Source organism: Choloepus didactylus, chromosome 3 (assembly GCF_015220235.1).
Source record: "Choloepus didactylus isolate mChoDid1 chromosome 3, mChoDid1.pri, whole genome shotgun sequence".
NCBI lineage: Eukaryota > Metazoa > Chordata > Mammalia > Pilosa > Megalonychidae > Choloepus > Choloepus didactylus.
Window position 1 is genome coordinate 75,897,399 of NC_051309.1, and position 20,614 is coordinate 75,918,012.

The 20,614-nt window shown below is 38.0% G+C and overlaps 1 protein-coding gene and 1 pseudogene across 4 annotated transcripts in view; one reads left to right on the forward strand and one right to left on the reverse strand.

Annotated features, from left to right (window-relative positions):
• SLC4A4 (solute carrier family 4 member 4) overlaps nucleotides 1-20,614 on the forward strand; it is a 442,709-nt gene that overhangs the window by 104,444 nt on the left and 317,651 nt on the right. The gene's annotated exons all lie outside the window — the stretch shown is intronic.
• On the reverse strand, nucleotides 17,385-17,953 carry LOC119529052 (annotated as a pseudogene).

Genomic DNA, 20,614 nt, shown 5'->3' on the forward strand with positions numbered 1-20,614 from the left:
ATGGACTGTGTATGATCACCATTTTCTCTTACTGACTGGAATATAAAAGTTGACCTTACTATGAGAAATGATAATTGATGCTTAATGATGTGTTTGTTAAAAATAATGTGTTATGGAAATCCCTTCTTTGATATAAAATATGTGTTGCATTAAATGTTTAAATGTATCTAATGCTGCAGTGGATTCAATCTCTTTCAAAAGTATTTTGAGACATTTTAATGACACGTTAAATGTTGTATGTCTTCTCTTGGAATTGACAATCCATTAGCAATATCTCAGTATTGTCAATGAAATGTGAACTGTTGATTTGCCTTGAAAAATGCACAAAATCAGTAACTGATGGTAAGAAACCTTTGACTTATTTTCTTTCTTTTTTTGTTTGTTTTCCTTTAATTTTCTGAATGAGATGTCTGCATGATTCAAGTTGTGGTCTTGTATCTGTTACATTTCTTATTTATATGACCTCTTTTGATCACTGGCACAAGTTTTGAAAGGTAGCAGTTGCTTCTTTTAAATGAAACCTGTTAAAAAGCCTTGAAAATATTGGTTTAGAATTTGAGCAGACAAGAAATGGAAAATTGGTCTGAGTTCTTAGGAAAGAAAAAGTAGCCGTGGCTTTGAGAAAGTTGTAAGTGGACTCTGCAGAAAACCAGAAAATAACCTGTATGGTTAATGCAGTACATTGTATGGCAAGTGGACTGGCAGCTGAGTTAGGAGAAAAGAGCAGAACTAATGCTGATTTTAACTGGAATGGAACCAGGCTAATTTGTACTAACGAGCGGGACACCGATGATTGATGATTGGATTTTTCAAATATGCAAAAAAATAGGGACCATCACATTAAAAGTAGAGGTCTGACAATATCAGACGTACTCGGTTTATAAATTTGACAAGCAAAATTCTGTTACCAAAATACTTACCAAGTCTACTGTCATGCATTTCTGAAAAGGTACAGCACTCTTCATCTTTTATGATAACTAAAGCTGTTTACCCATCTCAGTACAACTGACAGTGATCACAGCTCTTCTGGCTTGTTTCATTTTTCTTTAACATCGTTACAACCTCTTTTTCCTCTCTTTCTTTTCTTCCCTGATCCTCATTTCTCATCTCTTTCATTGCCTTAGGATACTCTTTAATGGAAACCCCGTTTCTATCTTGGTGTGCTTTTTTTATGGAGACATATCCTGGCGCAGGAGAATGATCTACGTGCAAAGTGTCTGCAACAGCTGAAATGTGTGCAGTCCTGACATTTAATTCACAGTGGGAGCTTCTCTTTCATACTATCAGAGTCATACAGGGCTGGACAAATCCTGCCTCAGTTGCTTTGAATATCTTGGCTTTTGTGGGTCAGAGGGCAGCAATATCTTGGCAGTATAAGGTGTGAAGGTCACTCTTCTCTCCTGTGTAGAAGTCCATAGCATCATTACCCTTATTTCCAGGGAAAGAAATGTTAGGCTGTGAAAGGAGTGGCTTTTGAGTCAACATTATTGCTATATGATCCCAATTTTCTTTCCTTAAGACTCATTGTTGGAGCTGACCAAATTGCACCCGTTAAGAATTTATTGCTATTTACAGAAATGGGAGCTCAAATCAGGTTGTGTATGAAACTTAGATTACTTTTCTTCTACAAAATTTCCACTGGTTTGGCATGCGATCCAGGTCCTAGGGAGCTTCCCTGCAGAGTTCAGTGTAAGCTGATCCCAGGCCAGTCAAAGGTGTCATCCTTCCAGACACAAGTGCTTGGCGAGCTTTTTATAGTCCTCTTGCTGCATTCAGATCCCTCCTCTTTTTCCTTCCTCATGCTAAATGAGGAGAGTAAATGATCGTAATAGAATTTTCTCAGCAGTCAGCTTTCCCTTCTTTGTCTTGACTGCTAAAGTCTATCAACTTCTGTTGGAAACTTAACCCACCATGATAAAGATAATAGAGTAATGCTAGTACTAGTATGATGTCATAGGCAAAAACAAGCTTCTATCAGCTGTATTTCCCAGAATGGAAATAAAGAGCTTCAACTTGTAATTTAAACTATGATCATTTTAGATATTATTCTCTTTGCCAGATTCATCACTAATCCTTTAATTGTAGAAAAATTTGGTTTCTACCAAAGGTATTTTTCAAAGAGTTTGAGCTCAAAGGGGCATTGAGTCTGCTGCTCTCTCCCACCAAAGCAGAAATCCTTGCTATGATTTTTCTGACTGATCATAATTCACATTGCCAGGGACAGAGAACGCATTGCTTTTCACTGTGGTTCATTTCATTTGTGGACAGTTCTAATTGCTTAAAATCCCCTTTGTTACATATTCAATAAAAGTCAGCCTTCCTGTGATTTTGACCCTTTGGTCTTAGTCGTGCCCCTGATAATACAATTATTTGTTCTTCCACATAAGAGTCTTTGAAAATAAGATGGAATTGTGACATCTTTCACCTTTGGATGACTCGATATTTTTGTAAAGTATGTTTTATATATCTTGTCTTCCTCCATGTCATTGCTAGCAATGTCAAATAGAACAATGCATTATTTCTACAAATGGATCATGGTTCATTCACCAACTCTGCTTGTGTCTGTCTGAACCTTTGCATTTAAACTATGATGATGACCCGTCTGTGCGTCCTGGTCTTGGAAACCCTAGTGGCTCTTATCCTTTCCTCTCCCCCCCAGTGCTTTTGCTCCCCATTCTTTTCTTATATATACCTGCATTCTTACACTTTGGGATTTGTTTCTTGTTTTCAGTTCCACATTGTCCCTGAGTCATCTCTGGTTTTCTGGACTCACTTGCTCTAGTTTGTGTAACTACCTACCCACCTTCCTCTCTCAGTACTAGCTATCAGACCGGTGCCCTCAATAGGGAATCCAATTGGGCCATTATTCAGTCATGGAGTAATTTTCTTTAGGGTGACCTTCCTGACTTCTATCTTGCAACAGTGGATTAAAGCTGCCTGGGGCAGGGCTTCTTTGGATCCTGGTTATCAAGCACATTCCCTTGTGTACCTCCGTGTGACACAGAAATGTCATTCCCTGTGTGTTCCTTGATGGACAAAAGCCTTAAGCATTGCCTTAAGGAACCAACATAGAGTCCTACTAGGTTACTTTTCTCTGTCTTATCCACAAATTAGGGTTAGATGTTTTGCTTAAAAGATAAACGATGCAGTCATTCAATCAGAAAAAGAAATGAGGCTTTCTTGGTGTGGCATGTTCTGTGTGAACCCATTGTGGCTCTTGGGACCTTTTGGATTGAAAGATCTGGTGTCAGTGTGGCTGGTTGCTGTCATTAGCGGTCTGTGTGGAGAAATCCCACACAAGCTCACCTGTGCAGTGTGAAGGCAGATTGCCTGTATTGATTGCAGTCCTCTTGTCAGATGTCTCCAGCCTTAAAAAAGGTGAATGATCATATTTCAGACAAGTTTGGTGAAGGCTGGGGCATGATGAATCATTGGAACTATTGATTTTCAACTGACAGGTACAGGTGAGTGGGCAACTGTTAACAGAAGTGAAGTCAATATCTTAGAGCACCAAGGAACTTGGCTAATCAATAATGAACAGTTGTAAAATAATTCGATTACTCTTTGAGATATCATTGAAAAGATGTATTTAAAGAAAAAGTTAAATCTTGCTTTCTTTGAATTTTGTCTCTTCTGGCCATTTTAAAATTTGTGCGTACCAGATTAAAATTTAGGGGTAGGACCTATTTCCTCCTTTGTTTTCTGTTAAACAGTTTTCCATAGTGACAAGTGCCATGTTTATGACTTTTTATAGCCATCACTAACAAACCTTTGAAGCAGCAATTTGCAAACTTAAGTTGGTATCAGAATCACTTGGAGGTCTTGTTAAATATTCAGATTTCTGGGCTTCTCTCCCAGAGATTTTGATTAAATAAGTTGGGGTGAGGCTTAGTACTGTTTGATAAAAGCACTGCATGTGGATTCGGTTACCAGTGGTCAGAAGACCAAACATTGAGATGCATTGAATGTATAGTACAATGCTTTCCTACTTACCAGCTGGTGAATGCTTTGCATTGTATTGTCAAAAGATCACTTGCTTTGGAGACTTATATTTCTCCCCTAGAATGTGCATTTTATTGTGCTGTATTGAAACACAGGAACACCCAACCAAAAGGGAATCATTGCAAGCAGTTTCTTTAATTTTTGTGCAAAGTCAGGTTAAACATTATATATTGTCTGTGGTTATTAAATTTAGAAAACACCCAACTTATTAAGCTAGACCGAATAATATGATTTTGCATTTGGATATAGCTATACAATTAAACAGTATTTTCATTGACATTGTCTCAATTGATCTTTGTAACAATCTGTGTGGTTAGTGTTACAATTTCCATTTTACAAATGAGAAGGTTTAAGGTTGTGAGTAAATGGTAGAACTGGTACTCTAACCTGTATTAATAATACCTCAAAATTAAACAGCATTTATTATGTGCCCCGTACTATGTTGTACATTCTATTCATTCTCTCTTTGAATCTTCATAAGAACACTATGAGGTTAAATTTTATTATTATTTTTTATTACTGTCACCAGCTCTTTTTTAAAAAAATGGTTTTTGGTGAGGTTAAATATTAGTAGCATCTCAAGGTCATATGACTAATAAAGGGCAGAGCCAAGATTTGAACTGGGTCATGCTCTTACCCTGAGTTGTGAAGGCAGATTGCAAGGATTAATTACAATCCTCTAATTAGATGTCTCTGTTCTCAGAAGTATGGGTGGTAGTATTTCCAGACAAGTTAGCAGTATACTTTACAGCAAGTTGCCAGTATACATTACACAAAACCCTCCCACAACTCATTCTAGAAAGAAGAACAGAAAGGAAGTTGTATCTAATGGGAAGGAAAGCACATCTTCAAAGTACAAAAATTAAAACTAAATGAAAGGAAATACAACTGTACATTTTTAAAAGAGTTGATAAAAATAGCATTTCACACTATACAGTCAATGGGAACTACAAAAATTGGGAAATGTGTAAGTCGTGGCCCATATATGTTTTGATAATGTTAGCCATTCTTTTGGGAGAAGCAATAGGGTTTGTTCTGTGTGTGGTCCTGTGTTCAGTATTTCCTTTATGGGATCATATTTCCATTACTAATTCCAATTGGCATTTGACTTTTCATGCTTATGTCCTTGGCAGTGATTGTCTTTATATCTTCAATGAACAGTATGGCCTTGGTGTTTTAAATCTGTAGTTTGCTTTCATCAGATACAGCTTTTGTTATTATGCTAGTGCTTTCCCCCCAATTATAGAAAAGTCTCATTGGTGTTGTATTCTGGGATTTTTTGTAAAAATTCAAGACTAAAATTTTTGGTTCTGGTAGCTTTGGTTATAACTCGAAGATCTCATTCAAAGAGAAGACATAACAAAATGAATAAATTTTCCTTGCTCTGAAGCCTACGCTGGAATATGGGTCAAAACAAAGTACGTTCTATTAACTAAATTTCACCATGATTCAGTGTGAATTAGCGTTCCAACCCAGATTAGCCCCAGGACCAAAGAACATGCCTGACGCAGAGTTGTCCATGAGTTTAATTAGGGACTTACAAAACAGGAGGCAGTTTTTCCCAGTGGCTGCGTGGTGGGGAGGGTGAAGTCAGCATTCCGCCATTCTGCAGAGAGAGAGAGGAGTGCCAAGGGGGAGAAGGGGTGTTTATAAAGGTTTGTAACAATGGAGTTTCTCTCGAGATTTGGTTATAAGGTCTCATGAGATTTTGTTACTGATAGTGATTAGGGGAGGGAAGTTTTAAGGGGCCTGTTGCCTGGTCATGTGGGTGGCTGAGTGTGTCTCATAATGGAGGAGGGGTGGGGCCCTGGGCTTGGGTCCTCACAATCCACCCCTACATAGCAGACTACATTGACCATAGGATAGACATTGAAGGATAAGAGACAATAGAACACTAGGATTCCCCCATGCAGAAATAACAACGCCACAAAGGATGCTACTGACAATTGATAAAATCTGTGCTTATTTTCTGAAATGTTGAGTTCTGCCACACCAGGAGGGTGTTTCACGTAGTCCAATTCACAGGGGTTACAGTTCAAGAAAGACTGATAGCACCTAAAAGTGGCAAGTCTATGTAAGTCCGATATTGGGTTCATCTGTGGGCATGAGTTAGCACTGAGGCCCTTTAGAGTGCTATGGGAAGAATGAAAGCTATTTATGGGAAACAATAGGGGTAATTCCTGCTGATAAACAAGCTAAGTTTCCATTAGCGGACAGACGAGGTCCTGGGGAAGGGGTGCTGTGAGGGGGTTTTAGATGCCACACTTTTCCCCCCTGCAATTGCAGGGAGTCTTCTCGAGTTAAATCTACAGTTAGCTTAGGCATGATAAATGTCCACAAAGTTGTACATATAGTACCTTGAGGTATGGGGGATCCTGGGTTGGTTATCTATCTATCTATCTATCTATCTATCTATATATATATATATCTGTATCTATATATATAAAATCTTAGATGACCCCGATACCCCATGGTCTTAGGATTCCCAACCAGCGTGGCTGCATTGGCCTGAATCGTGGCCAATTGACTTTATTTTCTCCATTTGCTAATGCTTGTGGTCCAAGCAAGAGCAAATTATTTTCATTACCTTGTTATGGTTGTAACGTTGCCAGTTCTTTTACCTGAATTCTCAGCACTTGCATGGGTCCCATGGTTACCAACTCAACGGGAGTGGAAGCTGCTGCTTGAGGTCATGAATTGAGGCTGGTGAGGGCTGGATATAACTGATGGGTCCACTGCTGCAGGGATTGTTTGTTATCTTTTAGCTGCTCTTTTAAAAGCCCATTCATTCTTTCAGTTAACGCCACTGCTGTGGGTTTGTATGGTAAATGAAATGTCCGTAAGACATCATGTTCAGTAGCCCAGGCTTGGGTTAATTGTTCAGTAAAGGGGATCCCTCTGTCATTGTCCACATGTGTGGGGACCCCAAATAAAGCCCTTAATTTCTCTAGACTACATATTGCAGCCTTCTGGTTGGCTTTTCCTACTGGGAAGGCCAGTAACAGCCCAGTAGCCATGTCTATGACTGTAAAGGCATATTTTCTGCCCTGAGTTAAGGGAAGGGGCCCAAGGTAGTCTACTTGTCATCTGGTGACTGGGATCTGCTCGCAGCTGATGTGAGGAAGCACTCTTGGTCATTGCAGTGAGCAGGAGGGGCAGGCATCCATGGCATCTTTCAGCTGTTGCCTCGGGATGTACAACTGGAATTGCAGCTCCATCCTCCACAGAGTCTGATTTCCTCGGTGTCCTGTTTTCCTGTGTAGCCATTCAGCAGCCTCATGTGATGTTGGCTCCAGGCTACCAACTTTTGCTAAAGCATCTGCTTTGATATTGCCAGTTAAAGAGTCAGTACAGACAGTTAGCGCATCTCCTGATTTGTGCAAAATGACCACCCGTACAGCTCTTAATTCAGCCCATTGGCTGCTTTGCATAGTCCCAGTTTCCCACCATATAGTGTCCACCATGGCTGCTGCTGTCCAGGTGGTGGGCTGCCCATGTGCTGATCCATCAGTATATCAGGTCAGCATCTTCACTCAGGGCATCTTGTGCAGTTCAGTTATTTATCCCATTAAAAAAATATCCATGGAAGTGATATGCAGAGCTCTATGGTTTTTTTCTCATTCTATCCTGTAAGTAGGAGAAAGTAAATTCTAATTCTGTTTTTCTCCTTTAGGTGACTGACCTGAAAAACATGTGACCTTTATATCTTTCTATGAAATCCAGGCTGCTTCTTGAGTTTTAGGGTAGCAGGGGAACTACATTCTAGGTTCTCAGACTTCAGGGACTAAGCTGAGGCCTGGGCTGACCTTGGGAATGTTCTTTGTCTTGCCTTTGGGAGTAGCACTGAGCAAAGCAGATGTTGGGGGGGAGCCAGGATTCCAACTCAGGCAGGAGTAAGTAATTGGGTTAGGTAAGAAATGATTCTTTTCCTTCCAGCAGTTGGACAAGCTAAGAGGCAAACATGAGAAAGGAAAGAAAGCTAATTTTAAAGGGAGAAAGGGTCTATAATAGAATAATTCAAAACTTTTTATTGAAGGAAATGGGATCTCTTTTGACTCTTGGTTGAAATGTTTGTTAGATGTGTTGTGTTTCTTGTAGTCATAGTATTTGTGCATATGATTATGGCACTGATCAGCCATGCCAGCTACTTAATTAATTAATAATTAGTTAGTGGATATCTGCTAGTACTGTACTGCATACAGAACTAAGATGTTCTAAATATTCTTACATAAGAACTAAAATATGCTTATATAAGAGATATTCCCTGCTTCCAAGGAGTTTTATAATCTTGCAAGAGAGAGAGATAAAATGTACATATGGCACAAGTTGAGAGCACTTGCCAAGTAATATATCAATAAGTGAAAAAATCACAGTACAAATCGAATACCTAAGTATTGAATAATTAAGGGACTAGTGTTAAAGATATGGGGCTAATTGAGGAAGGATTCTTTCTTGGGGGAACTGATTTTGAACTTGCTCATGAAAAGAGAAACATACATTGGCAGGCAGAAGTGAGGATGGCATTTCTGGTGGGAGGGAAGATATGTGCAAGGACTCAGATTTGGAAATGAAAATAAGCAAGTCATGTTTGGTGGTTGCCAAGCACCCTGACTTGTTCACGATGGAACTGCCATAACCATGGATAATTTATGATGAATTTGATTCACTAGATATTAGGAAAGTATGAAAGGTTCTTGAATATGAGCAGTGTGCTGAAAAGGATGGATATTGATAATTACCTAGACAACAATACCTAGGATAGATTTGAATAGTACATCTAGAGGTAGGGAAAGTGATAGGGGGCTATTTTATAATCCAGGTATAAAGTAATGAGTTACACGGGTTGCTGAGTTGGAAAGAAAATGAGCTCAGTTTTGAGATGTTATGTTTCAGATGTCAGTGCTTATAGCCTGAGATGACCAGTGAGTACTGAAGGTGGGATCACAGCTCGAAAGGTCAGGCCTTGAGCATTGATTTTTGAGGCACCCATGCAAGGTTCAGTAATGCATGTGGATTATGCTTCATGGTGGTGAATACTGAAGTAGAAATGCAGAAAGCCAAGTTTTGAATCTTTGGAGCTATTGCCAGCCAAAGGGGGTGGAGGCAGACAAAAAGAACAGTCAGCAAATGATACAAAGCAGTAGGAGAACACAGAGAACACTCAGGGAAACCATGCGAGAAGAAAATTTCACAGTGCTAAATGAAGCATAGAGGTCAAGGAGATCGAAAACTTGAGAAAGCCCTATCAGATTTGCCAAGGGAAAGGTCTTTGGAGACTTAGAAAAATTTGTTTCCAGCTAAGTTTCAGTGCAAAAGTGCACAAGGGATTTTGTAGGTACTCTGCTTGACAAGGGGATTAATGTTTAATAAATAAATCACTTCTGTAATTGCTTTGGCACATAACTGTGTATCTGGGTCTTCAGTATTTCAAGGGAAATTATGAAGTCACCACAGAAAGGAATTGAGGTTAAATTTCTCATATTATGCAAACCGATCAGGTGATTGGGTATATTATGTGGGAGAGACTGAGTCTTGAGAGAAACTCTCAAAGCTGAACTTGTTGGGCTTACTTGGATTCACAAGATCATACTGGCTGTGGGGAAAATCTTTGAGAAAATGTGAGACCCAAGCAATGTTTGAAAGCCTTTTCTTTGGTACAGTTACTTGGTGAATGCTAATGGATGAACTTGGAGCATGTTTTGCCAATGTTGAATTGTGGAAAATAATGAAAATCAAATTAAAGTTTACCACACAATTAACTTCAATTTATATGGAAGTGGAGGCACCAAAGAAATTTTGGTCAAGTTCTAAATTTAACCTAGAATTAATGTAGTACCAAAAGAACATAACCGTTTTGTAAGAAATGACAGTCTAGTTGAATAAATGGAAATTATAATTAGAAGCTTAGATATGATGAAGAATTCAGTTTTAATAGGTAGGAGATACTTTCTCATGACTCCAGGTGAGACATTTGTAGACAGAAAGAACAGTAACTCTTTGATTTATCTCCTATTCGACTAATTAGTGGTATTGTCATTAATTACAACATGAAACTTTAACATGATCTAATTTAGATGCAATCAGATGAAAATGTAGTGCTTTTTGATGAATTAAATGTGTGATTTTAGATTTATAATCACTTCACAGTAAACAGTTGAGAAAGAATTAAGGTAAGGATGCAATAGAAGTACTATTTTTTTTTTTTTTTTGCCTGTATTTTTCTTTATGTTCAGGTGGTAGTTGCCAGAACTTGGGGGCTAAATACAGTTTGGTAATAATTGTGAATATGACTTTAATGTTTCAACAGATTTTCATGTCTCTGCAGTAAAACCTACATTGCTTGAGCAGTTTTTTCTGTTATAGAGTTTTCCAGTATTTTATTAAAATGTAATTTTGATAAGTGAACTTGAAACTGTGCTTAAATTTGAATTGCATGGGATTCTGAGATTTTCATGGTTATCTACTCAAGTTGATACTTTACCGTGGTATTCATGACAGTGTGTGTCTTCCTGATTTTCCCAGAAGCTGCAGTACAGAATAGGATGTATATTCAGTTGAGCCGATAATTTTCAAAAGGTTTAGAAACATTTTTGTAAAATCTACTTATTTGAACTCCACCTTGTTACCAGAAAGATTTAAGGTGACATATAGTTGTTACATAAACTATAAGAATATAAAATAAATTAGACCAGTTGGAAAGTGAAAGGGAAAAATAGATAGGGATTAAATGGAGTTAAGAAAGAACAGATGTAATTCATTGAGCAGTTGTAGTCATGTCATGTGTGTGTGGGCCTAACATTTGTTTCTAGGTTTTTTACCAGACAGGGAAAAATATGAAATTTGGTTAGTTACTCAATTTCTAGAGATAGCGACTTGAGAACAAATCACTTGCTTAGAAGAAGCACAAGTATTCACAACATAATAGCCAGAAAGAAATAAAGAGGGCCTTGTATAACACAGTGATTGACACGCTTAACAACATCTTGACTGGAGAGTATTCAAGTTGTCTGGGTTCCACTGAGCAGGTTCATGAGTCTGTAGACTGATGGTGTCACATAAAAAGCCCTGCAAAGTCAATTCAATGGTGGGTCTTTAGGATCAGTTAGATAGTTCTTTTAGGACTTGTATTTGGGGTAACTGTTTTTCTTGACACCGATTGCATTTTGAACTTTCAAGGCATACATTACAACCTCTGACATACATCTGTCACTTTTACGGTATGAGCACTCCTGTTGAAAGCTTTCATTGTGTGAGCTGGCCTCTTACTGTGAATCAGCAGGAAAGGTAAGCTTTCATAACATCAGTGAAGGGTGAGGTAATTATGACACAATCAGTTATTGGAGTCTATGATAAAGGAAAGTCTTCAACCCTCCAGTGGCTATAAGGGAGAATTTAGCCTGATAAAAATTTCCAAAAATATTTTTCATGTTCCCTCAAAACCAGGAGTTTATTAGTAACTACTTAAATTGTTTCTGGAATTAGGTAGAATATTTATAAAAATAAACCAAATAAAATAGCAGTAAGATTTCTAATAATATAAGGCAGAAGCGAATTCTCCCAGCTAATAAAGGTTTCTTCTGTGAAGCAGTCTGTTGCTACAGAGGAACGGATTCCCACTGACAGGTGTGAGACATGTCTCCACTCTACAGAATGGGCTGTTCATTGTATTTCCCTTGGCATATGTGATTCAGGTTGTTGGAGACCTTGGTAAACTCATCCCATTAGATCATGGGTTGATGTAAGTTCATGTTTGGATATTTTTAAATTGTTTGGACCTAGCTAGGGGAAGAATGTATGTCTGCAGCTGGCTCTGAATGACATTAAACATGTTTGAAGTGTTTTTTATGACTGTGGAGTGGGTAGTAATATTTTTTTTGCGGTGCATTCTCAAGTGTGCCTGTTAGGAGAGCATTCCTGAACACACAATAAATCAGAGACTGACTAGCTATAGGTTAATAAGTAAGGCATTTAGAAACTGGGTGTGAGACAGATTTTGCCATTAATTGTAGAAAACACATGCCATTGATTTAAGATTCTTATGATAGGAATCACTCCTCACCAAACTGATATCTCCCTCATTGTATGTCCTTCTTTTTTAATTTAAATTTTTGAACTTGCTGCCTGGAAGGTAGCTGGTTTTCTTCAGCCAATGATATGAAAGAACAAATGGTACCCATAATTGTCATAAATACATTGTTTTGTTTTTGAGTTATATTAATTTAAACACAAGCCACTAGTTAAAAAGACACAGTCTATTTAGTATTTTCCTCTGCCAAAAATTCAATCTTATTCCGTAAAACAGATTCTTTACAACTCATTGCTTTTCTGAGATTATTTATTTATCTTTCTACAGTTTTGTGCAGTTAGCCATGCTGATACACTTACTCAAACCTTAAAAAATATTTAGGTATGGTTGACTGGGCAAATAATAATTTCAGTGTTAGAGGCAGGGAATTCCAGGAATGGAGCTCACTTCCCTAGGGAGAGATAACTGGAGATGTAGGCAATTGGAGATGAAGGACTGAAGTTTAGGAAAGTCATGATTACAGAAGTGGATTTATGATTTAGTCCCTTAATTTTACTTTAAAATATTTTTTATTGCAAAAATAATACATATATGTATAAAGAAAATATAATTAATATTTATAAGCTAAAAGAAGAAAATAAAAATTCCCTGGGAACTATAGATGACTATTAATGTTTTGGGTATATCTTTCAAAGTCTATATGTTAAACACATATTTTTTTGACAAAAATTGTACCCCACTAAATACCATTTCTATATCCTGCTCTTTTCTCCCAACATTATCTCATGAACATCTTTCTAGATCATTATGTAGTTTTAGAACCCAGTATCATTTTTAATGGCAATAGTACAGATTGTATCATAATTTATTTAACCATTCCTTTGTTTTGGGGTAGGGATTATTTCTCATTTTGGTTACTGCAAATAGTACTTTGATGAGCATATCCATGGTTATTTCATCAGGCAAAATTCCTAAAAGAGGAACTGTTGTGTCAAAGGATAAGCAGAACTTGAAACTTTCTGCTACACTGTGTCACAGTTACCTTCCAAATAATTTGTATCTGTTTGTCTTACAAGCAATTGTATGTGAGAAGGCATATTGAGATGACATTCTCTTTAAAGGTAATAGCTGAAGCTTTGCCACCGTAATGTAACTTGAGTGATTGACTGCTTGGCATAGAGCCTGGAACCTCTTTCTTGGAGGTTGGAGCATTCTTCAGTTCCTGCTCTATTGCATCTGCTTTTTCCTGAGCTGGGACTCGTCTTCCTTAGAATTAAAAACCATGTTCCTGAATCAGCCACATACTGTGGAAAAGGGGAAAACTCTTCTCCTCCCCACGCCTACCTTTCCTCCACGTTCTCTCTCATGGCCGTTCACTGATTTTCTTGTCATGCCTAGATATAGAGTCATTTCCCACAAGACTCTATCTGGCATACTGAAATGGAGAACTGTTGTGATATCTCTCTGTCTATACTTAAAAATGGAGAGGAATTGTCTTTTGATTTCTGGGAGGCAAGTTAGACCCTAGAGCTGCAAACACTAGGGGTTTATCCAGCAACATCTGGACTGGTTCACCTTTGCTTCGGAATACATGGATTCTTTTTTTTTTTTTTTTTTTTTAATCTTTTGATTTTGAAATAATTTCAGACTTACAGGACAGTTGTAAAGATAATATGAGCCCCCATACAGGGAGCTCCAATATCCACCCATCTCCCTGGATACCCAGATCCACCAATTTTAACATTTTGCCACCTTTGCCATATTGTTCTATCATCTCCCTATGTATCTCTCCCTCTCCCCCTCCCTCTCTCCCACTTTCTCTCCCCATCTCTCTGTGTATCTATCTGTCTGTATCTCATCCATGTATTCTCTGAATGTTTGAGAGCAGGTTGTACACATCGTACTCCCTGAGCACATAACACTTTCACGTACATACCCTATAAACAAGGATATTCACTTATGTAATCACCTTAACTGAAGTTATAAAGTTCAAGAAATTTAACATTGATGTAAAGCTCACACTCTATATTCCAGTTTTTGTGTCCCTGTATCCATTTGAGCCTTTTCTCCTAAATTCTTAGAGCCTATGCAGTATCATATATTTCATTTAATAGTCATAGCTCTTTAGTTTCTCTTTCTTCTTTGTTAAATTGTGGAAACAAATATACAGCATAAATATTTCCATCCCAACCCTTCTCAAGCATACCATTCAGTGGGATTAATCACATTTACAATGTTGCAGTGCCCTCACCACTATCCATGAATAGAACTTTCCCTTCACCGGAAACAGAAACCCTGCATGCTTTTCACATTAACTCATTGCCCCAGGCCCCCACCTGTAGTAACCTTTCCCTGCTTTCTGTCTTTATGAGTTTGCTTATTCTTTGATATTTTCTTTGTGAATATCACAGGGCTTAAATTTAAAAGTACTGAATCTGTAACAATCTCATTTGCTTTGATTCCAGCTTAACTTCAGTAGCATACATAAACTATGTTCCTTCACCCTCTGTCCATCCCCGCACCTTTTTATGTAGTTCTTGTCACAAATTATTTATTTATACATTATGAGCCCCAAACCATTGATTATCTTTACATTTTATGCATTTGCCTTTACATCTTGGAGGAAGTAAAAAGTGGAGTTACAAATCACAAATACAATAATATAGGTGTTTATATTTACCTATAACAGTATCTTTACCAAAGATTTATTCTTCACGGGCCCTCAGTCAATTGTCTAGTGTCCTTTTTTTAAATGCAATTTTACTGAGATATATTTGCATACCAGTAATCATCCAAAGTGTACAGTGGTTCACAGTACCATGTACTTGTGCATTCATCACCACAATCAAGTTTTGAATATTTTCATTACTCCAAAAAAATAAAAATAAAAATAAAAAAGAACACTGGAAATATCATATTCCCCAGTCCCCCCTCTATTATTTATTTATATATTATCTTTATTTTCTTACTCATCTGTCCATACAGTGGATAAACGGAGTGTCAGTCACAAGGTTTTCACAATTACACAGTCACACCGTAAAAGCTTTGTAGTTATACATTCATCTTCAAGCATCAAGGCTGCTGGATTACAGGTCAGCAGTTTCAGGTATTTCCTTCTAGCTATTCTAATACACTAAAAACTAAAAAGAGGTATTTTTATAATGCATAAAGTAAATTCCCGAATAACCTCTTGACTATATTTGAAATCTCTTAGCCACTGAAATATTTTGTTTCATTTCTCTTCCCCCTTTTGTTCCAAGGCTTTCTTAATCCGATGATGCCAGGTCCAGGCTCATCCCTGGGAGTCATGTCCCACATTGCCAGGGAGATTTGCTCCCCTGGGAGTCATGTCCCACATACGGGGGAAGGCAGTGCATTTACATGCAGAGTTGACTTAGAGAGAGAAGCCACATCTGAGCAACAAAAGAGGTTCTCTGGGGGTGAGTCTTAGGCATAATTATAAGTAGGCTTAGCCTCTCCTTTGCAGGAATAGGTTCATAAGGGCAAGCTGCAAGTTTGAGGGTTTGATCTATTAAATGTCCTTTTCTTTTAAGCTGCAGAACTCCCTTTAGCATTTCTTGTAGGACTAGTCTAGTGGTGATTAACTTTCAGTTTTTGTTTATCTGGGAATGTCTTAATCCCTCCCTCATTTTTTTTTTTTTTTTTCATTCAAAGATTTTTTATAGCTATTATATCCTAAGTATAACTTCATCCTACATTAAAAAGAAAATCCATCAGCATAACATCCAAAGTATTTTCAATCCTTCCTTCTTCACCCCAAAGAGCTACTGAAAATTACCCAGAAGGTATCTGTCATACGTAATATTGCTTAATTTACAAAATTCTTTCCCAAGGAAAAGTTCAAAAGGTGGTTATCTGGATATTCAAACAATACTAGAAAAATCTGACATCGTTCACTCAACATTCCTATAATTAATGAATGAGTCTGGCTTGCCCAAATATTAAATTATGAAACCACACTGTATAAAATGCACCTATTACATTTGAAAAGAAGTTAAACCTGTATTTATTTATTAGCACTGTTAAAGATTATACAAAACATTCAAGTGGCAAGTAATTATAATGCAAGCCCTTGCATGGGAATCCAAATTTATTGAACAACTGATACTAAGTTATATAAAATTGCACCACTTTAATTAAGACTTTAGTTTACATTTGGCCACCTCAACGTAGTTGTAACATTAGGTTGGTCAATTTAAATACTGTGGCTCCCTGTTGGATAGACACACAATCTTTATACCCAAATGTCAATGCATACAAACCAACAAGGCATTGTTAAATAAAACAGCAATCGTTACTGCAGATTAGGCACCCTGTGGCCAATTACATATGATTAAAATTACTTGCCACATCCACAGTACTCGTCCACCATTTAACATCTCAACCAAAACGTTACACATGTAAAACAATTACTGATAGGCAAAAATACTAAACTTGTATATTTGGTATTGCAGATACACTTATGCATGAGCAGGCAGAGGATTCACAGTGAGAATCTACAGCTGCAGAAGCCTGAAAATGATTTACAAAAATTGTTAAATCATTAAAAAATTGTTTGAAAATATACACTTCTTGTTGTAGACCCCACTGTACACACAACCATAAACATTATTCCCTATGTAAACCAAAAAGGAAACATATAATAAGAGATTTGTAAAGTCTGGACATTTCCTTCCCAACAGATGTTAAAGGCAATGTCTTTAATCTAAGACATTTTACTGAAAGGACTATCATATTTTAAAGACAAGATCGCTGTCTCCACTGGGTTTTCAAAAATTAAAAAAAAACTATGTAGCTGTGTTAATCAGAAGCGCTTATTTTGTACAATACAATGATAATGACCTTGAATTTCTTAAAGAAAATTAAAATAAGCTACAAGTATCAAAGAAGCAAAGTTATCTGGATTAGTCTATAGAGGAACTCTTTGGACTTTTTTTTATTAAGCTAGAATAGTTGTGGCAATTAGGATTTACACTATTGTGCTCTCCAATACAAAGTTTATGGGGTGTGTTAAAGTCTACAATACACTGTTTTCGTACATGTACAACATTGGTGGATGAAGAATTTCTTTTAAGCAGTAATATTGGATGTAGCCTCTGGTTTTACCAGTTGCATACTCTAGGACTATTATATAAGTAAAAATCTCTCTTGTGATACTGAAAAGTGATTAGAATGTGCAAACTGATGTAGTAGCTTTCATCTGCCTCTTAAAGGGTACTACCACAGGCAAGTCCATTTAAGATGTTGGTAGGTTTAACAAAGTTGGAATGCTGGCATTGTTGAATTGGGCAACAGTTCTTCAGACCTGGCTCAGAGCTACTGTGCATTTAGTATATTAAAACAGCTGACATGATGGCCTTTTGCAGATCTTCCCAGGCAATGGAGTTTTTCTGTTAATTTACCGTTCTAGGTCATAAAAGATCTCATTAACATTTATTTTTGATTTTGCAGAAGATTTTGCAGAAGATTCTAAGAATGCACAGTTGTTCCATTGTCTTGCTAGATTTTGACCTTACTCCTTTCCTACAACCCTTTCATCCTCCAAGTCACACTTATTACCAACCAGAATCATTGGAACATCATCGTTGTCTTTTACTCGAAGAATCTGTTCTCTCAGATCTTGTAAATCATTAAATGTGGACTGTGCTATGACTGAGTAAACTAATGTAAAGCCTTGTCCATTTTTCATATACAGATCCCTCATTGCTGTAAATTGTTCTGTTCCTGCAGTATCCAAGATTTCAAGCATATATACTTGTGTGCATCTATTTCAACTTGATTTCTATTAGAATCTTCTATTGTTGGATCATATTTTTCAACAAAATTTCCTTGAACGAACTGCATGGTCAGAGCAGACTTTCCAACACCTCCTGAGCCAAGAACGACTAGTTTGTACTCACGCATGGTGCAAAGTTGTCAAAATCTAGTACGTCTCGTGCTGTCACCGTGTCTGTGTAGCCAGCCTCTCCCTGCACCTCACGCTTCCTCTCAGTCGCTGCTCCTGGTGTCACGGCTGTACTGCTGCTACTGCTGCTCCTGCTGGTTACACCCCCCTCCCTCATTTTTGAAAGACAGTTTTGCTATATACAGAATTCTTGGTTGGCAATTTCTTTTTTTTCTCTCAGCACTTTAAATATGTCTTCCCACTGCATTTTTTTGTTTTTTTTTTCTGATACATGAACTTTTATTTGGGGCTTACCAACAGGGTGAGAAGTCACGAAGAGGTCATGGTGGCTCTTTTACACTGGGTGAGGAAGTTGACTGCAGGATTTAAAAGAATGGCAAGCCAGTTATGAGGGTTTGAGACAAAGACATTCCTAAGGGTGCAAGAGTGGGAAGAGTCTTGATGGGGGGAAGGGGGTGATGATCAGTAGGTAACCACAAGAGTAGACTAGATTAACATTTGACTACCACAAGTAGGTAGACTAGATTAACATCTGACAATGGGAGGTCTGGGGTACATTTACTTCTAGCTCTTTTATGAGACCAAGAGTTTCTCACCTCCTGCTTACTGCCCATTTCACGTTTTAAAGTTACATTTTAAGGTTAATTTATCCTTTTCTCTTTACTGGCTTATAAAGATGATAGGTGAAACATTAGCTGCCTAGGTCACACAGACTACTGTGCACCAAGGTCTGTAGGCCTGATCTGTTCAGGCCATGGGCTGCCACAATCCATCCCCGCACAACAGTTTGCGTTGACCATAGGACAGACATGACATCCATAATTCACAACAATACAATAAACAACATATTACAAGTAACCAGTATATATGGACAGCAATTGTATTAATAAGTGATGCCATGGCCAAGTTATTGAGTTATGCCATTTAAACAAAGGATTACCAGATCAACGACCAATACTTTGTATGTGATTTTACATATGATTAACAGCATGGGTTACATTTTGTGAATTATTAGGCACATACAGACAACACTGAACATTAGTTAGAGCACAGGTACTGCATTGGGCGGTGGCCAGAATATTTAATGCCATTCTGTTTTGCAAAACCACTTTTCTAAGTTGTGAGGTTTCATCATTAAGCAGTGATATCACTAGTTTTTTTTTTTTTTTTTTTTTTTTTTACCATTTTCCAACTTTGGCCATAGAAATAAATTTCCCTTTCTGCAAACCTTCTGCAACTTTCTATATTCATTCAGGTTTTGTTCCACATCCTTTCTTCTTCTTTATTCTGAACCAGTCATTTAGGACAAAACTACTTTCTTTTTCCTTCAATGAAAACATCCCTCATATGCTCTACATTCAAGTCACCAAAACAATTCTGGAAATTGTTTCTAAGCAAACATTTCACAGCATATTATTACCATTAAAATGAAACTTATTAGAATAATGCTAAATTCATAAAACATTTTGGTTACTGCATTATTGAAATAGTAATACACATTTTTTGGAACAAGAATTAACAACGTATGTAAGTATTAAATTGGACAGCTCAGTGGTTTAACAATATATAATCCGAGTCTTCATTAGTAGATAGAAGAGTTAGTTCCAGGTGAGGGGGTTTTAAATACCATATTTTCTCCCCCTGCGGGGAGCCCTTCAGGGTCAGATCTACAGTTAGTTTTCTATGTAATTCTAATACCCATGGGCTTAGGATTCTCAGCGAGTGTGGCTGCATGGGACAGAACCAGAGCCAAGTGACCTTATTCTCCCCAGTTTCTAGTGGTTGTGGCACAGGCAAGAGAAAGTTATTATCACTGCCCCATTGTGGCTTGAAGGCAGCCAGCCCCTTTATCTGAATTTGTAAGGTCTGCATGGGCCCAGCAGTTACGAAGTCCACAGGGGTGGGAGCTGGCTACTTTGGGTCTGGAGTTAATGCTGATATGGTCATTGAGTTTCTATCATCCTTAAGTGTTCCTTTAAAAGGCCATTCATTCTTTCAATTAACCCAGCTGCTGTGGGATTATAGGGCAAGTGAAAAGTCCAAAGAACATCATGTTCTGTAGCCCAGGTGTGGGTTAATTGCTTGGTGAAGGGGGGTCCCTTATCACTGTCCACATGTGTGGGGACCCTGAGAAAGGCCCTTAATTTTTCTAAGCTATGTATGGTAGCTCATTGGTTGACCTTGCCCACTGGGAAGGCCAGCAGCAGCCCTGTAGCCATGTCCACAGTGGTGAAGGCATGTTGTGCCCCTTTGGATAGAGAAAGGGGGCCAATATAGTCTACTTGCCACCAGGTGACAGGAATCTGATGTCATCGGTACCCAGTTTTCTGGCACAGTCATCGTTGGTGTTAGGCTGTGGAATTCCGCTAGGGCATCCGCTTCTACATTACCTGGTAATGAATTGGTGTTGTAGGCAGAGACATGGAAAAGCAGTTACCTTACATTTGTGGCAGGCAGTCCAGATGTCTTCCCACCAGATGGTATCAGTACTGGGCTGGACAGTCACGGCCATCCAGGTATCAGGTTGCCCATGTGCCAATCCATGCAGAGTCAGGTATATTTCCTTGTCCATTAGCGGTGGGCATGGGAAGTGCCACCTCGGGAGGATAGACAGGAAGCAGGGCATGTTGCTCTTCCACATAGGAGACCAGTCCAACAGG